Here is a 17797-nt window from a genome sequence, read left to right on the forward strand (position 1 = left end):
AAGGTATCCCGCAGTCCATCTTTTAAATTTAGTTTATTGTACTTGTCTCTCGGTTACCTTTCAGTACTCTCATAGGCATAAACGAGAAAGACATCGTCGAACTTCAGTCTAATATCTCCCGGTCTATAATAAGAGTTTTTAAAACTAGCCCAAACTCCGTGCGAAAGTAAGAAGGCAAACACTAGCTCTGCTGGAATCTCTCTGATGTCTTGAGGTGACAGAAATGCCGCCCCAAGTATTTGTGGCTTTTCATTATAAAGCAAACACAATGACAGAGGATATGTGTGGAATCATCTTCTTCGTATGCGTATAACCTGCAGCTTGTGCTGGCTCTCAGAAGAATTTTATTGAGATTTTGATGTCCATGACTCTCTAGAAGTTCTGTGACAATCGTAACGCTACTTCTACTAAGCAAACTGATTTTCCGATTTGTTTCAACCCATGAGAAGCCTGACCTGTCGCAGACCTGATCCGCCTGACCATTCTCCCAATTATTGTTGTTTTATCCAGTTATCAATGGATTCTGTTACATTACATTGCGGTAGACCGAATACTGGTTTGGGCCCCAAGAATTGACATCTTGCCTGGCCAACAAGTTTGTCCTGTCATTGCCACATTATGACTGGATACCTTGGTCATTTTCACATGATTTTCCCCGCCCCAAGAGAACTGCTTGGGATGTAGTTCTGTGGGACACAAATACACGCAAAAGGCCTGACTATATGCGCATATTCGAATTTGTTGACTACTGTGTCTTTTTTTGCGTAAGCAGAGATAATGAATACAACAGGGTTGAAGACCGTATCATATTTCATTAGAAGATAAGTTCACCTCTGGTCGCATGCCAATAGCTTTAAGAATCTTATCTCCCTTTACTAGTTCTGTGAGGGCAATCATAAGACATCCATCCTGATACCCACCATAGCCCCAGTGTTTAAGCCTATTTTGCTTCTTTCTCAATCATGAAATACAGTTTTGGAAGTGACAGCCTATAAGGCCTCCGTGAGAGCTGATGCTTCAGTTGTCCTGACGATGACGTATGCTGGATATTGTAGATTACTTAAGCGCTTTTTAATATAGTAGGCTGCCGTATGCCATATGACAGCTGCATAGGTAAGAAATAGCCACAAGGTGGCCATGGGTTAAAGCTAAAAGCATACAGTAGTTCCTTGTAATTGCCTGTCGATATGGTGTGCCTAGGTTAATTTGTCATCCAGGGTAACCTCAAAAAGTTTACCGTTCTTGATTTCTGAATCGTTTTATTGAAGTCGGCTGACGACGGAACTTTTATTGGGAATATCCAAATCGCTTGAATTCGGATGTTCTAAAAGGGGTAAGCCTCTTTCATAGCTATGACGGTCCCTAGCCCTGAGTCTTGCACTACAGTACGTGGACGGAGGGTCGGATGATTCATATGGGAGGTAGGCAGAGCTCAAAACAAAACTTCTTTCTCCTGATGTCGTCGCCGTCTCAATGGCTACCAAATTCCTAGAACAGTAACTGTTAAATCAGAATGGTTTTATGTGTTTAGCAGTATAGACTCTTGATTTCGTAGCGCTTGTACCATTCGCAGTTTACATAAATCTGGTAATAAGGTCCTTAATAGAGCCTTTAATTACTCATTATTTCTGTATCAGCAAGGCCGTGTTGTAAGTTGATCTGTATAATTTTGAACACATAAGGCACATTTCTAGGCCTTGTACCCATTGTGTTTTACATTTGAGGAGTCCCCGAGGCTTGAGGGGCTAGGATTCTTTCTTGGATGCCACTATGACCTCTCAAATTTGGAGCTCTGGAATGGAGCGCTCAATACGTTGCAAGATATTATCCTTGATCATTGATGCTCCAGGAACAAAGGCCACCATCTTGGAATTTTGGAATGGGCTTTCCCTCCAAGACTTGGACAGAGATCCCCTCTACGGGAGACATCTCTCTGACCTCTAGAGGTAAACCATTCTTTGGATGGAAATAATGACAATAATGATCCACTGTTCGAATCGACACACGGTAAGAGGCCCTCCGTTGACAAAGCATCAATAGCACTCTCCAATGCTTTCTGAAGCGAGTTGGTAAAGTCAGCAGAGAGCCGCGTATCGGGCAAATCTCCCCCCCCTGCTCTCCGTTTCAACCTCGAAGCCTGCTGAATAGAGAAGGAGTCTCTCCCACACATGAACTCTTTTGGATCCCATGTTGGAAGAAGAGGATCTCCTTAACCTGCGAGCAGTCTCACGTAGGAAGGATGATTGTCCCATCTCTTGCCTTGCTTCGCGAGCCCTTTTCTTCACGGTGCTCTAGTGATTGCTCTACTTCGAGCCTAAGGAGTTCTCCTGACGGGAGTTCTTTTGTGTTGTATATTAGTTTCATTGGTGTTAGATTTCATAATATTCCCACAGGTGCCGAGGATAAGGCTAAATGCAACAGTATTGAATTTTAAGAAGAGTAAATTTGTGTTTCCATTAAAAAATTGAGGATGTCTTGAGTACTTGAATACAATACACTAAAGTTGAAAAAGATTTTAAGTCACTAACCTTTTCAGAGCCATGTAGTAATTCCATAAAAAATATGGAGATCTTTAGTAATAAAACTTAAGAAATGGGAGTTTTAAGGATTGCTAGATTAAACAATGTTGTTAGATATTCCTAAAAAAGGGCTTTTTACGGTGCCATCATTAAGGCACAATGTGCAAATAAAAATATAACCATGGAAATTGTTTCTACAATTTTGCAGAGGTTTTCCGGATCAAATATAAACACCATGCATCTTAAAATGCTACATGATTCTGATATGTGAAGTAAGTAAACTTAAATATATTTACCTACTCAAAATTGATAAAATAAAGTATAAAATGATTTAAGTCTAACTTGTAACGCTTTTCCCGTACATATTGTATAACTTTTATAGGGATAACTTGAACAAGATTTTTTTTACATATATGCAGAGATTTCGTTATTCACAAATTAAGTAATTATGGGGCATCGATTAGTGTGAATTTGAAACTTTATCTGATGTACCTCAAGGTTCAATATTGGGTCCGCTATTATTCAATATTTTATTGATGTAGTAAAAATCATAACGACAGCTCTGCCTTTGTTATAGATGCATCTGCGGATGAAGCAAAAATGTACCTAGCAGTATATTTTGACGTCAAATTAACATTCACATGTCATATAAATAATATAATTAATTGCTAACAAAAATTGTTATTTGTAATTCATAAGAATTTCGTGATTTTCACACAATAATAGTAAGCTTATCATTATCAATTCGTTTGTTAGATCCACCGAGAACAGCGTCGATTGAAATCTCGGAAAGTACTGTTCCGAAAAATGTTTGTTATTTATGGAAAAAAACAGCAGATTCTCTACAAATTAAAATAATCCTCATTAGTATAATTTAAACGATCCCCAGGCATTTTTATTTAAATTTTCGGCAAAAACTATTCAGACAATAATAATTTGACAACTAATTTGACAAATGTCATGTTATTTCAATTGTTTTTGGAGTGTTTCTGGTCATGGCCAATTTGACAAAATAGTCCAATTAAATAAGCCTTTAAATCGAAATTTTGGTCAACTTGCCTGAATTTTTGATATGAGTTAGTTTGAGGTATGTTAACTTATAACAATAAGTGAGAGTAATTTTTTGTTCAACCCCCGGCCAAGGGTGAAAAAAGATAAAACAAAGGGGTTTTTCAAGATAACTCAAAACGGGTAAGGGTTAGAAAAAAATGTAAAGTTGTAAAGCATACAATTCTACATAAAAATGACCTCTTGACTTTTTCCTGTATTATATTGTTATAACAATTTCAAATTTGTTGTTCACCCCCCTAAACAGATTTTAACGAAAACCTCGAAACAGGTCAATTTAATTTTGTCAATTTGTTTACATAAATCATATTTTTAATTCTTTTTGAGTATATATTATTTTTTTATAAATAAAAAATATAGTTTTTCTGAAATAAAAAATAAGAGTAGCAACCCCCAAACACGGAATCACTTGCGAAATATTTGTTTTTTATCATAAGTAATTTCCATTTTGTTTCTTGTCAAAATATTGATTAGAACCCCAGAAATTTTGAAAAAAATGGCTACCTTTTTCCCATGCACAAGTGAATTATAAGGAGAAAATCTGAGCAAAATCATTCTCAAAACGGGCCTGCCTGAAAGATGACGTAACTTGAAAAAGAGAAACTAATACAGAATATCCTGCGAGAGACCGAAACGGAACGTGTTTGGGTGTTTCACGGTACTTTAACCTAAACATGTTACTCGACCCGCGACTCGCGGTATGATTCGTTTTTTAGTTGGAAGATAGCAGCGTGATATAGATGTTTCGTTAAAATTCATGTTTTCTCTTATCACTGCCTTATTCATCGCGCTTTTGTTTACGTTGACTGATGTTTTTTGTTCGGTTGGTGTATTGTGCCTAACAGTACGACAAGTAGGCCTTAGTGCAGTTCCGCGTTTGGTGGCATTTTCAATTTAATTTACAACTAACTGTGCTAATAACAATATGGACGATTTGTTTAATTCTGAGAAGTAATTTCGCTCCTGTTGCTCTAAAAGGTGTGGCAAGATTTATGTAAGTAGTATAATGAAAATTAATAATTTATTTCATATTTTGTATTGCGTAGAAGAACGCTCAAATGAGTTTTTCTGACCCAACATTTGAGATTAGTAAAATGTTTATGACTATATGGTATCGATACCATATCTAGGTAATATTTATAGGTTTGAAAGCAAGCGATAATAAAAAAAGTTAAAACACTTGGATGCATGTATATAGATATCTTCAACATATTTTTAGAAAGCGCAATTTCTGCATAACTATTTCCGCAACAAGATTTTTCAATGCTCTAGGCCTCTAGGTACATACATGCCAATCTAAATTTTCGGCGAATCGGTCTGTTTGATGGAAGCATGACTTGATAAACACATCACGAACTGAATAATTTATTGCTTCGTTTTTCATTTACTTACTTAAAATTTTAGAAATCTGAAATACTCGTATGTATATAACTGCATGGAAAAAGATTATATCCAGTCGTCACTGCATGATGACGTCAATCATTTTAATTACAGTAAATAATATATTGCCTCAGGCCACGAAGATGTATCTTTTATCATGTACCTAGCTTATTACAGAAATCCGAAATTAGTATGTTTGTTATACTTATGCAGCAACTTTTATTTACCTACATAGTAATATTAAGACTCAAAAGTATTAAGTGACATAACATTTACCAAATTCGTTGTCAGATAAATACAGTGTTCTTGACCTGTAGAGAAAGTTTCGCAGGGAAAAGTTGTTTCAGGTAGATATAATAAAATTCTTACTAGATGCACGTGCACGCAGAAAACAAAAATTTGCCGCTTTCTATTATGTTTTTTTGTTGTTTTGTAATACGAATTAAAATATGATCGTAAAATGATATTCCATCAGTATAACATACAAACAAATAAGTAGGTATGAGAATTATATCTTTAAAAATACTTAATCTATATTTTTGGCTCACCCTGTATCTATAAATATACAAATAATTGCAGGGTTGGCTTAAACTGAGTTTTATGCTTTGTAGATATGGGGAGTCTCAAACGAGTTTAACCGTTGACTACGCACTCCTAGGATCAGAGGCGGACTGGCTAGATGAACAGGCCCGGGAAACATTCATCAAGCGGCCCGTTTTTTGAAAGAAAAATATTTTTCATCTTTCTACAGCGCGGACTGACCCAAAATATTACCGCGGGTTATCGGGAAACCTCCCGAGTTCCCGCATAGCCAATCCGCCTCTGCCTAGGATCAACCTTGAACGAAAGTAAAATTTATTTAAATTAAGTTACCTTAGTACAATTTTCTTCCTTAAGAAGTTATGGGCCTTCAAAATAATTTTTTTGTCCTATTTTTGATAAGATAACCCTATTACTTTACTAATATTTCATTGAAATTTGGTACAAGTAGGTTTTTCGGGTAGTCATATGCTTATTTCATACCTAAAGTATAGGTGCCGTTAAAAATACCTGAAGTAAAATGCATCGCTCCACACAAAAATGCAGCATTTCAATTTATTACGGAGAATTAAGTAAATTTATAGCTGTTAAATATTTTTTACAATCTTTACTAACTTTTAGACCAAGCTTTATTTAAATCAACATCTGTTGAAATATACGCATTTAATTGCTGTTTGGCGAAACCACATTCTAATCTAAGTGCTATCTCATTAGAGGCTGATATTTGAATAGAAACAAGTTAGTTTAAACCGTGAAAAATATTTAATATAGCTACAAATACAGCAAAAAAATCAAGTTTAATTAGCCTAAACTGTTCTCAAGAACTTAGATATTTGCAATTGACAATAACAATAGAAATCTGAAATATATATTCTTATAGAATAATTCATTTTAAGATGCACATATATATTTTTTTTTATAGTAAATAAAGTGATGTTTCATAAAACACGTCCGTGTTGTCATAATCTTTACCAACAATGAGAAAAAAAATGTTGATGAAAATCATTCATAATGCAGGTAATCTATGTTAGCCTGCATTCCAAAGTTGAGCTAATTATCTCAAAAACTGTGGAAGAAAATAAGTTCGGGTTTAATTTTTTTTAAAACAAGATTTTGGTGCCACCATGCATTGTCGTCCAAACTAATCATGTATGCAAAATTTCAGCTCAATCGGTTGGGGATAACTGTTTTAAAATTCAGTTGCAAGAATTGATCCATATTAACAAGGCAAGTTAAATAAAAGCTTGTAAAAACAGAAAAATTATTGAAACTTTAACACCCTGTACCATAATAACGAAGCATTTACAAATATATGTTTATTTGAATTTTTTTACTTAAAATCATGCGCAGATTCACCCCCCTGAATAAAGACATACTGTTATGAAACACTATGTATATAAACTCAACTGCATAAATGCCTCTTAAGTGGTTCGCAGCTCCTGGAAGTTATTTTCTACAAATAACCGTTCAAGATAAAATAATATGTGGAACTGTGTTTTTTATTGTTAAATTACGAATTTAATGGTTAAGTAATCTTTAAATATTAGTTAAAATCTTCAAGCATATACTACTGAAGGCTGAAGGAAGCCTTCCAATGGCTGGACACGTTACAAAGCGAAGAGAGAGGTAGTCGCTATGAAGGTACGTGCTATCTCTCTCTTGCCGAATGTGATTAGCTGTTCCTTTCACGTATATATGGAGGGGGTCAGTAGTGAGCCAATCACGTTCGGCGAGAGAAAGATAACATGTACCAAATATCTTATTTTCAGTGTTCTTTTTTTCTTTGTTACATTGTGTTACATATTGTATTTTATAGAATATTTTTTATATCTCAGAGTTGAACACATTTTTACACAATATTTCGAAATAATCTACACTGCTGATTTCCACGACTTATAATCATATCAATTCAAATGATTTACAATGTGATATAATCTTTTAATTGAATTTTATCGGAAAGTGATGCAAGCTAAGCTATAGAAACATGATTTTCAGGTTCTCTATCTTGTCTACGATGTCTACGGTATATCGAGTCTTTCGGGGAATCCCTAAATGAACATTTAAACGGCAAAGTAGGTATTCCTTTTCGGTGCTAGTTGATTGCGGACGAAGGTTATATGAAATCAAATTGATTGTAAATTTACTACAAATTCTGTTCGTTATTGTTGTAACCAACATGAGAAACATTTGACAGAAATCTTTGTTATTATTTACTGGAACCCATTTTCATTTTGTTTGTAGTCAGATTTGCAGACTACTGAAAATAAAAAAATAAAATGTAGAGTTAGAGTGGAAGTAAAGTCAAATGCAAACAGCTAAGTAATAGTTGGGTTATTTAATTTAATTTGTACTAAAAGTTAATTATTTCTAAGTACTATATGAGAATAACAAATACATTTACATAGCGGTTTTAAGGCTTTGATGGTCCGTAATATTATTTAAAGGTTTTGCAAATTGTTATGCTGTCTTGCATTGCACTCTCTAAGAATATTTAGCTCTCGGTGTAGAATCTGTGGAGACAAACTCGCTATAAGAACGACTAAGGCCTGAGTCGTAGCTAAAATTTTGCAGAATCATCTTTGTTGTGATAGCGGGTCAGCCCCCCACACAGCCTAGTCCGAGAACAATAAGGGCAGGTCAAAGATTTCTAGCTAAGACTATGGAACTGAATTATAAACTTGTAACCACGGCGTGGTTACCACGGTATATCAATCCGGAAGGTCATGATACTTTTAATCGACACGTATGTAAAAAATTTAAAATATTTAACATTAAATCACCTCAGGAACATAGAAAAGTATAACACTGTACAGTATACTGTATATGGTGTGTTCGAAATTCAGGATTTATGTCTATTTCTTACTTTTCTTTATGCTCTTTTTGAGAAAATGTTTTTATGTTTGTGGTTTGTGTTTCTGTGATAGTAATTAAAATTTTGCACGTCAATTACTTTCGAGATAATTAAGGTAATATGGAATTTTCTTTTGAAGATATTTCAACACCTTACTTTGAAATGAAAATCACATTTTGAATTATTTGTCATAATACCTATATCATGGATTTAAAACGTAGAGAAGTAGAATATTTACTTTATGACCGATCGTACTATAGTCGGCTATTAATTTTTTCTGAATCATAAAATTTATAGTTTAGTTTCATTGTTTTTAATCTTTGTTGTGTCACCAACATATCTTGCACGATTAACTAGTGACTAATAGGAGAAGAATTGGTCAAATAATAAAACAGGTATACCGTTAAAAGTTAATTTAAATTTACCATGAATAACGCATTGCATTATTTTTATACGTTTGATAGATTTTTACAAATTCAAAGGAACGGAGTTGTTGTAGATATAATTTTTTTTCTATATTATCACTTCTATTCAAGATTTTTTACAAAGATAATTTGTGTAAAGGTTAATAAAAGGTATCTAAGTAGATTATAATTCATTATTCTTAGTATCTATGTATATCATACTAGATATTTACTTTTTATATTATAGTCTTTATAACAAAGATCAATTATTTTATTGGGTAAAAAATTATTAAAAATGTACTTACTAAAAAAATTATATTATATTAAAATTACTATTATATTAAAACTATTGAAGACTGCCTGAAATAATCTGGTTTATGAAAAGGAAATGAGAATTTTCAAGATACATATCGTTAAGAGCTAGGATGTGGTGGTTAGTTTAAAGAGATGGCAATTAATAATAATTAATTAATTGTGGAAGAATAGGTATATACCCTTAAAATAGATCTTTTTTAATTAATTAAGTATCTAACACTTCACGTGACAATTGGGTATAAATTTAAGTTAGTTAAGGTGGGGGTGTGAAATGTTGCTTGACGAGGCAGTGCTTCAGTATGTTTGCATCCTAACAAGAAACGTACAACGCTTTTCTATGTCTGTTGCAGAAAACGCTAATTGTATTCCAGAAAAGTCAATTTAATTTAGAAATAAATTCCTGTTAAAAATGTTATACAATATACTAGGTACAGAAATTAAGGGATATTAAAAAAATCCCAGAATTTTGTGTGATTTTCAGAGCTTGGAGGGAAGTGGTCGTAGAGAGACTAAAAAAAAAGGAAATTGAAGCTTCAAGTGTCTAGTTTTCAGATCTTTAGCGTCTTCAGTTTTTGAGTAATCATGAGCAAGCGTATCCATTAATACCAGAACTCAGTTGGTAATCATTCCCATCATAGACTGCCGAAAGGTACATCACCGAAATCCTGCCCATGCGTAAAAGCATGAGGAATCGTTTCATTCTCATGCAGGATAATGCTCATCTTCATACCGCAAAACGTACGAGAAAGTTTCTTCACGCCAACAATGTGGTAACTCAACCACCCACTTATGTGTCCCGACTTGAGCCCTATTGGGCATGTTTAGGACATGCTCGGGCGTCCATGACGACGAGATTATCCGTAATTACAAAATCGCCATCAATTGACCCAGTCTCTTTTACAAACTTGGCAAGGAATAATTACGCAACGAGACATCCGGCGATGCATTAATACGCAAGACCGCTTAGACTCGGTGATCAGGAACAGAGGCGGCAATACACGATATTAAATTGTTATCTGTAACGTCAAATCAATCAATTTTTTTTTCATTTTTTTTAGAATCATGAACGTTTTTTGATAAAAAAATATGGATTATTGCTAAAAAAACATTTTTAACTTAAAAAAATGAATAAAAAGTGAAAAATTAATTATTACATTCATTTTCAACAAAACGACAAATTTAAACATCCCGGGCACTAGGAAAAAAAATCGCAGTGTTTTGAAATTATCATGGTTTCTTTAGGCCACTTTGAGGTTGAAAAGTTACAGTTGATATACTTAGTTTATTCATTATTTGCAAAGTTATGCCAAGTTATTCAAACGTCCCTAATTATGCAATTTTTTACCTTTTTTCTAACTAACATTTTCACTGAAAATAAATTATTTATCAAAAACCCATAATTACGACTTGTAGATAGTACTTTGCAGTTTTCAAAACCCTGCCTGGATTTTCTATACGGCCATTATTTCCCGAGTAATTGATTGCCAAAGTCAAAAATGATTTTTTTGCTTTGATCGGCGATAACTCGGCTACAAATAATCGTACAAGGCTCCGGAACCTCTCAAATTGAAGAGAATTAAATTATCTAAAAGAGCTTTAAGATGAAATAACAAAAAAAAATTTTGAAGTTCGTAGGCCTTTTTAAAAAAAGCAAAAATTTACAAATTTTTTTTTCCGTTGATTTTCTTATCTCTCTATATTTTCTTAACTCAAAAACTGTTGACGCTAAAAAATGTTACATTGCAGTTCTGAAAACTAGATACTTGAAGCTTCAATTTCCTTTTTTTATATTCTCTCTACGACCATATCCCTCCAAGTTCTTTTAAAATCACCCAAAATTTTGGGATTTTTTAAATATCCCTTAATTTCTGTGCCTAGTCTTTATAGGATATATGGTAACAAGTGGGAGTTTCGTTGAGTGAAAATAAATCGATTGATATCAAGTAACCTTTGTATATTTTTTTAAAAAGTTATTGGCGTTCGAAAGAAATATTTTTATTTAATTATTTTATAATAATAATAATAATAATAATAATAATATCTCTACTCCTCATTCTAACTACGAGAATTAGCCCAGAAGTCGGAGACTTGTGCGGGAGAGGAGGCGGCATATTATTATTACGCAGGCCGCATTTGCGCCCAGGAACGACTTATGTTGGTAGGCCCTAACCACCATTCAGTGCAGGAATGAGGGAAACCTGGAAAACCTCATTAATTAGGGGGGTGGTCAAATGCCAACCGGTGTCAATATCTCACATTGACCCAAGCCAACATTCTTCCACCCTACCATACCTGCACAGAGGGTGCCAATCCTCCGTACAAGCATAGCTAATCTACGGTCTACCGGCCGCGGGATTCGAAACCCGGGCAGATAGCACACATCGATTTAAATACCTTAACACCGTGCGGCTATCGACCGACTTGTAAGATAACAAGCAATGAAATTTGATAAGAAATATTTTTTGGGCTAGTTGAATGTTAATATAGGCAAATTTTTATAAAATATGAGTTTGCTGATAACACCATAAGCAATATTTTGTTTTTTGCAATACATTTTTTGTTGGATATCAGTTTTTTAAATCAATCATCAATCAATCTCACATTTTTTGCTAATTTGCAAATTAAGTAAATGCTTTTTACGATTTAGGCCAATTTACTCCAACTGAAAAGTTAACATTTATAGAATTTAATGCCATGTCATTCAATTTTACAGTACTACATTCAAACAGTTATATCTGAATCGTAAAAAATATTTAATTTAGTTGCAAATTTAGCACAAGAGTGAAATTTAATTACATTAGAATTGGAATATTCCCAAACGCTACTGTCCCGAACTAATGACTGCAGCGAAATATTGAAATAAATTTTTCTTTGGAACAATGCGTTACAATGATATGCAACGTATGTATTTTTTTTAAATAAATTAAGTGGCAGTTCCAAGAACATCCTCGTTTTCTCGGAATCTCTACTAACAAATAAACTATGGCAAAAAACAGAAGACTGTTTAAGACGTTCTTAGCGACCTCTATATTATGGAGGAAATCTCCCATATGAAATTTCATTGCAATTCTTAAAAAATGACAAAATTATCTGTACTAAGGTAATTTGATCTAATTTGGTTCATTTTTGCCTCAATTGATTTTAATTTTGGAAATAAGAAAAAATCGCATGGAGCTAGGTCTGGCGAGTGAGGAGATTGAGGGAGGACAGTAATCTAATTTTTGGCACAAAACTGACGAATTGACAAAGCCGAGTTGTCTCGTCACAGCTCTGGTCTCTTTTTTCGGTTTTTTTTTCACGTAACCACTGTAGAATGCTTTCATGGTTGACTGTTTCACTTGCAAGAATTCAAAGTACATAATTCCATTAAAGTCGAAAAAACAATGGACATTGGATTGAGACTGACGTGCTTTCTTGGGGCGTGGAGATCCTTTGCCAATCCATTGTTATGATTGAACTTTTGTCGCAATATCGTTTTTTCAGTCAAAATTTCATGGCATGGTCCAATTGAGATGCTAACCTCTTCTGCAATTTCTCTGACAGTCATCGGCGCTTTGCACGCACCAGATCTTGACTATTTGAACGTGGGAGTCATCAGTTGAAGCCGAAGTCTTTCCAAAACTTTTAAATCGTGAAAACGTATGACCCGTAGCATCATCTCCGTAAGCTTGTTTCAAAAGTTGAAACCTTTCTGTGAAAGTTATGCGCAACCCAATGCTGTCAATTGCATATCACTAAATATCGTTTTATTGCGTACTTCAAAAAGTTCGGTTATTTTTTCAAAAAACCTCGTAACTACCGTGCTACTGATGGGTAATTCTGGATATTACTGTTGCATATTTAAAACTAAATAATTATGAAATAGAAATCCCAATAACATATTAATATCTCTTATAAATACCTGCATATATGTGTTTATAACACTAGTTAGTGCTGATACATACAACAGATCTAATGAACAAATAATATTTTTAGCATGCAATATGTGCTTCTTTTAAACAATTTACACTTTACTGCAAATAAATAACTACATTTATCCTTTAGTAGACCTCTATTTTGTTTCATTATTAGTACGTTTTATTGCCTGGTCTACCTAATTTAAATATATTTCTAATAATTGGAGATGATTATCAATTTTTATTACGACCAGTCCCCAAAAAATGGGAATGCCCTGATCCTGTCGTAAATAAAACCACTTTAAATATATAACCACTGTTTTGCACGGATGGGCATGCTGATCTCTATTATTACCTACTGACTATCTTTACTTATGCATATTAAGATACAAGTAAATATTAGTAGAAGTAATTACGCGAATTAAGATTTTTAATGGTAAGTAGTAAAAGGTGAAGTACCATAAAACTTTGACGGATCTGTGGTTTTCTGAAATACAAATTCTGCTAAATGTTAATTAATCTTGGCTATATGTAAGTATAGTTCGTTGAATTCTGGACAGGTATATTCTTGGCAATGGATTCGTAACCATCCTTTTATTTCTGGAGGGAGGTGAGTTTCTTTCACAAATATTCTAATGCCTATCTAATATAATAATAATAATAATAATAAATATGTAATACAATGATTATGGTTATCCGAAACCAATAAAACTAAATTTCTATCATATCGATTAAATTATTTTAATTGTCCGAATGCTCATGAAGTTTTTCACTTCGTTTTATTTCTACTGTCCACATGTTCGGTTTTTAACATTTATGGCGTGGAAATAAGCGTTAAAAATAAAATTAAATAAATTAGAATTTTATGTATCGTGATTTTTTCGCAGAATGTACACGTGTAAAAACCTAAAGTCCGTATAATATTTGTTGAGATAGAATTCCAAGAAAAGAATAAGGCAATAAAGTTCTGTTATCGGAACCACTGTAACAATTTACCGCCAATGTCTTTCTACCTCGGGTGTCGAATGCAGTTAATTCCAAGAAAGTCATGCAGGGGTCTTCTTGGAATTCTGTTTCAACAAATATCGTACGGACTGTATTTTCATCAAGGAAGCTTAGACTTGTAACACACTACCACCGGTTGAACCGTATATTTTATTTTGACTTTATTGTGATTTTTTTTATTTCTATGAAAAGATGTATTTTGTAATAGAATCCAGTGGCCCGCGTGATACTTTTCTATAACTTTCGCTTTTTTTTATTATAAAATAAAAAGTACATCTTTTAAAATAAGATAACCTATACTCCGCGGTCGAAATCATAGAGAGTGACTCAGACATAATATAAAAACACTATTACCAGAATGCGTATAAAATATAAAATGATTTTTATACGGTTCAATATTATTTATCTTTGTGTCGCTCGCTACGCACATCGATAGATTCTATAATCGTGTATAGACTGAGTTACACTGAACGTCGATCTATTTTCTATCTCTGTCTTTTGCACTTGGTAGTGAATAGGGAAATGCTTTTTTAGTGGGTGTAAACGGACTTGATTTACCCGTCCTGTTAAAAGTCATAGCATAAACGTAGACGAGAGGTCTACTTCCATGGCTATAATAAATTTATAAATGAAAAAAACACAACTTGGACGTTTTAAAATGCTGTAATAATTAAAATGGATCAAAGTGCCGGTTATAGCAAACTGTAAAAAATATTAGATGTGTTGTTTTATTTTTTTTTCAATATTTTCTATATCTTGTTGCCTTTTACGCAGACACGCCAATGGATTTTCGTTCCCGGCACGCTTCATCCCCCTTACTAGTCCAAAAGCTAGCGATGAGTCACTCTCTATAATTTCTACCGCGGAGTATAAGTGTGCCATGGATGTATCCGATTTCTCAATGGAAAAAGTACTCGTCATAATTAATTTATAATAAAAAAGAATCTTTAATTTTTCAAAATGTTGCGTTTAAAACACCTCATCCTAATGTATCCTAATTAGGCTATTGATTATACAGGGTGTCCCATAAGCACATGATCAAAAAGGTACTGCGATATTCTTTAGCTCAAAAGAAGACCATTTGACCTAACTATCATTAAGAAAAAATGTCTGGCTCCTCTGCTATTGACTGTCAAAGTTCTTGAAAAAAAAATATGTTTTTTGTAATATCTGGAGAATGTTAGGATGGATTTTAATGATACTTGCTGTGGACTTGTTCCTAAGTAAAACTCATGTTTTGATGAAGCAACCGCGTCCATCTGCCTTGGGCTAGTGGTAAATTCATGAGTGTCTTGGTACAAGAATTACCAGAACTTTTTATTTTGTCGCTGGAATTAATTCATTTTATTTTTGTTGATGCATTTCCTTTTTAGAGATTTTCGTGCTCTTGGTAAAATCTTGTAGCATTCATAGTTTTTACGCAAAATTTTTTTTTCAGACAATCATTATCACTAATACTCAAGTACAACAAATACTCACTACAATCATTACTATCGTAATAAGTATCTTGGTGAAATCTTGTAGCATTAATCGGTTTTACGCAAAAAAATGTTTCCTATTTCGTTGCGATTTAATAATTTTAAATGTATCGCAGTAAATCTGCCCTTTTACAAGAAGCAGCTTTTTCTAATAATAATTGCCAAAGACATAATTCTCTTTATTGAAACTGGACGATTGTTACATAGATACGATAGATGATGGTGGAATTACAAGTGTTCGATATGCCCCCCATTTTCCTGGATGCATAGCTGGATCCTTTGATTGAAATTGAATTGAGCCATCCTCAACATTTTTGGATCTTTCCGTATTACGTCCGCCTCGTTTCGAATCATACGCAATAATTCTTCCTGGGATTCCACAGGAGTAGCGTACACTTTATTCTTCAAGGCTCCCCATAGAAAAAAATGTAACAACGTTAAGTTGGGGGACCTGGGGGGGCCACTCGACAGAAACATCTCTCCCTCTTTTTCCGATCTACTTGTGTGGGAAAGTGCAGTTACATTTGCACTAAACTGCAGAGGAGCACCATCGTGCATGAACCATATCTGAGCACGAAGATCGAGAGGAACATCTTCCATTAGAACCGGAAAAGTATTCGTTAGAAAATTGAAATAATTTTCGCTATTCAAGCGGCGCGGCATGACATAAGGGCCCAGAAGGATGTCACCGATTATCCCGGCCCAAACATTTATTGAAAATTCCACCTGAAAGTGCTTAATACGCCTCGCATGAGGGATTTCTTCTACGTAATGGTGAATAAAATTCTGGTGAAATTTGGATCGCGTGCCGACGCTCCTTAAATAAAGGAGCGAAATTGAAGTCTTCTCTCAAAATGGTATAGTAAAAGCTCCTGAATAGACGTCACATGATAAGGATGGAAAAGCTGCTGTCTTATGATGCGATTAATTGTACTTTTTGGTGCGCCAAATTCCACTGTCAGACGGCGAGTACTGATATTTGAATCTTCAGCGACCCTATTTAAAACGTCTCCCTCAACTGTTGCATTTCGTACTTGAGGACGACCCACACAGTCAACGGTTCGAGCACCAAATTGCCCAGTCTCCCACAAACTCTTTTCAATCCATGTAAATCGGTAATTTGGAATTTGGAACCCGTCGATTTGTGTATCGCGCCGCGTAGACGCGTACACTCACACCCAAGTTGTCTTCGCAAAACCCTAAGACCGATCAGTCGGTCATTTCTTCATTAGAAAACGCCATTCGAAACGAATTGATTGACAATTCATTTATTATAAAGTGACATCATCGCTTACTACGATAGTAGTAATTGTAGTGAGTAGTTGTTGTACTTGAGTAGTAGTGATAATGATTATCTAAAATAGAAAAAAAAAATTTGCGTAAAAACTATGAATGCTACAAAATTTTACCAAGAGCACGAAAATCTCGCAAAAGGACTGATGCATCAATAAAAATAAAATGAATTAATTCCAGCGACCAAATAAAAAGTTCTAGTAATTCTTGTACCAAGACACTCAAGAATTTACCACTAGCCCAAGGCAGATGAACGCGGTTACTTCATCAAAACATGAGTTTTACTTAGGAACAAGTCCACAGCAAGTTTCATTAAAATCCATCGTAATATTCTCCAGATATTGCAAAAAACATATTTTTTTCAAGAACTTTGACAGTCAATAGCAGAGGAACCAGATATTTTTTCTTAATGAAAGTTAAGTCAAATTGTCTTTTGAGCCAAAGAATGTCGCAGTACCTTTTTGATGGGCCATCCTGTATAAAAAAAACAGGGTTAAAGGGAACTATGACGTTCAAGCTATTTTATTGCATGAATCTTCAAAGAGTAATTTTAGATGAAAAAACCCGGAGTGCTATTAAATTAGAGGGTGGAGATTGGAGATAGGGGTGAAAATGCACCCCTATCAGTTTTTTAATTCTAGCTCGAAAACGAAGCAAAATTTCGCTATAGTTCATAGGAAAAATTTTGTAGAGAATTGAATTTCCCATCGAAATGGCTTATTTAAAAAATTTAAAAGAAAAATTTTATGCAAAAAATCGTTAATAAACTATTAAAAAAATAAAAAAATATTTTTTATTTTTTTTTTACTTTTTTGACTCGAGTAAAATAACTAATAATAAAAAAATAAAAAATGTACAAATAAATAAAAAAAATAAAGGTTTTTGTTTGTCTTTACTAAAAAATCTATCCTTAAAAATGTGTGGTAATCTCTCTGTAGATCCTATGTTTGCAAATTAGACTTTTATTTTCTAATTAGCACAATTTAAACTTAATCTCATTAAAAAAAAATATTGATGTATGGCCATATTGGCGTTCCCAGTTTTCTTT

The 17797-nt window shown here is 33.9% G+C and overlaps 1 protein-coding gene across 1 annotated transcript in view; it reads left to right on the forward strand.

The window, feature by feature from the left end:
• The first annotated feature begins 4280 nt into the window (after positions 1-4280).
• Positions 4281-17797, forward strand: part of LOC108906657 (protein toll) — a 55454-nt gene continuing 41937 nt past the window's right edge. Inside the window, exon 1 of the mRNA XM_018709972.2 lies at positions 4281-4581. The gene's annotated coding sequence lies outside the window, so the exon portion shown is untranslated. The remainder of the gene's footprint in view (positions 4582-17797) is intronic.

Source organism: Anoplophora glabripennis, unplaced genomic scaffold (assembly GCF_000390285.2).
Source record: "Anoplophora glabripennis isolate ALB-LARVAE unplaced genomic scaffold, Agla_2.0 scaffold185, whole genome shotgun sequence".
Lineage (NCBI taxonomy): Eukaryota > Metazoa > Arthropoda > Insecta > Coleoptera > Cerambycidae > Anoplophora > Anoplophora glabripennis.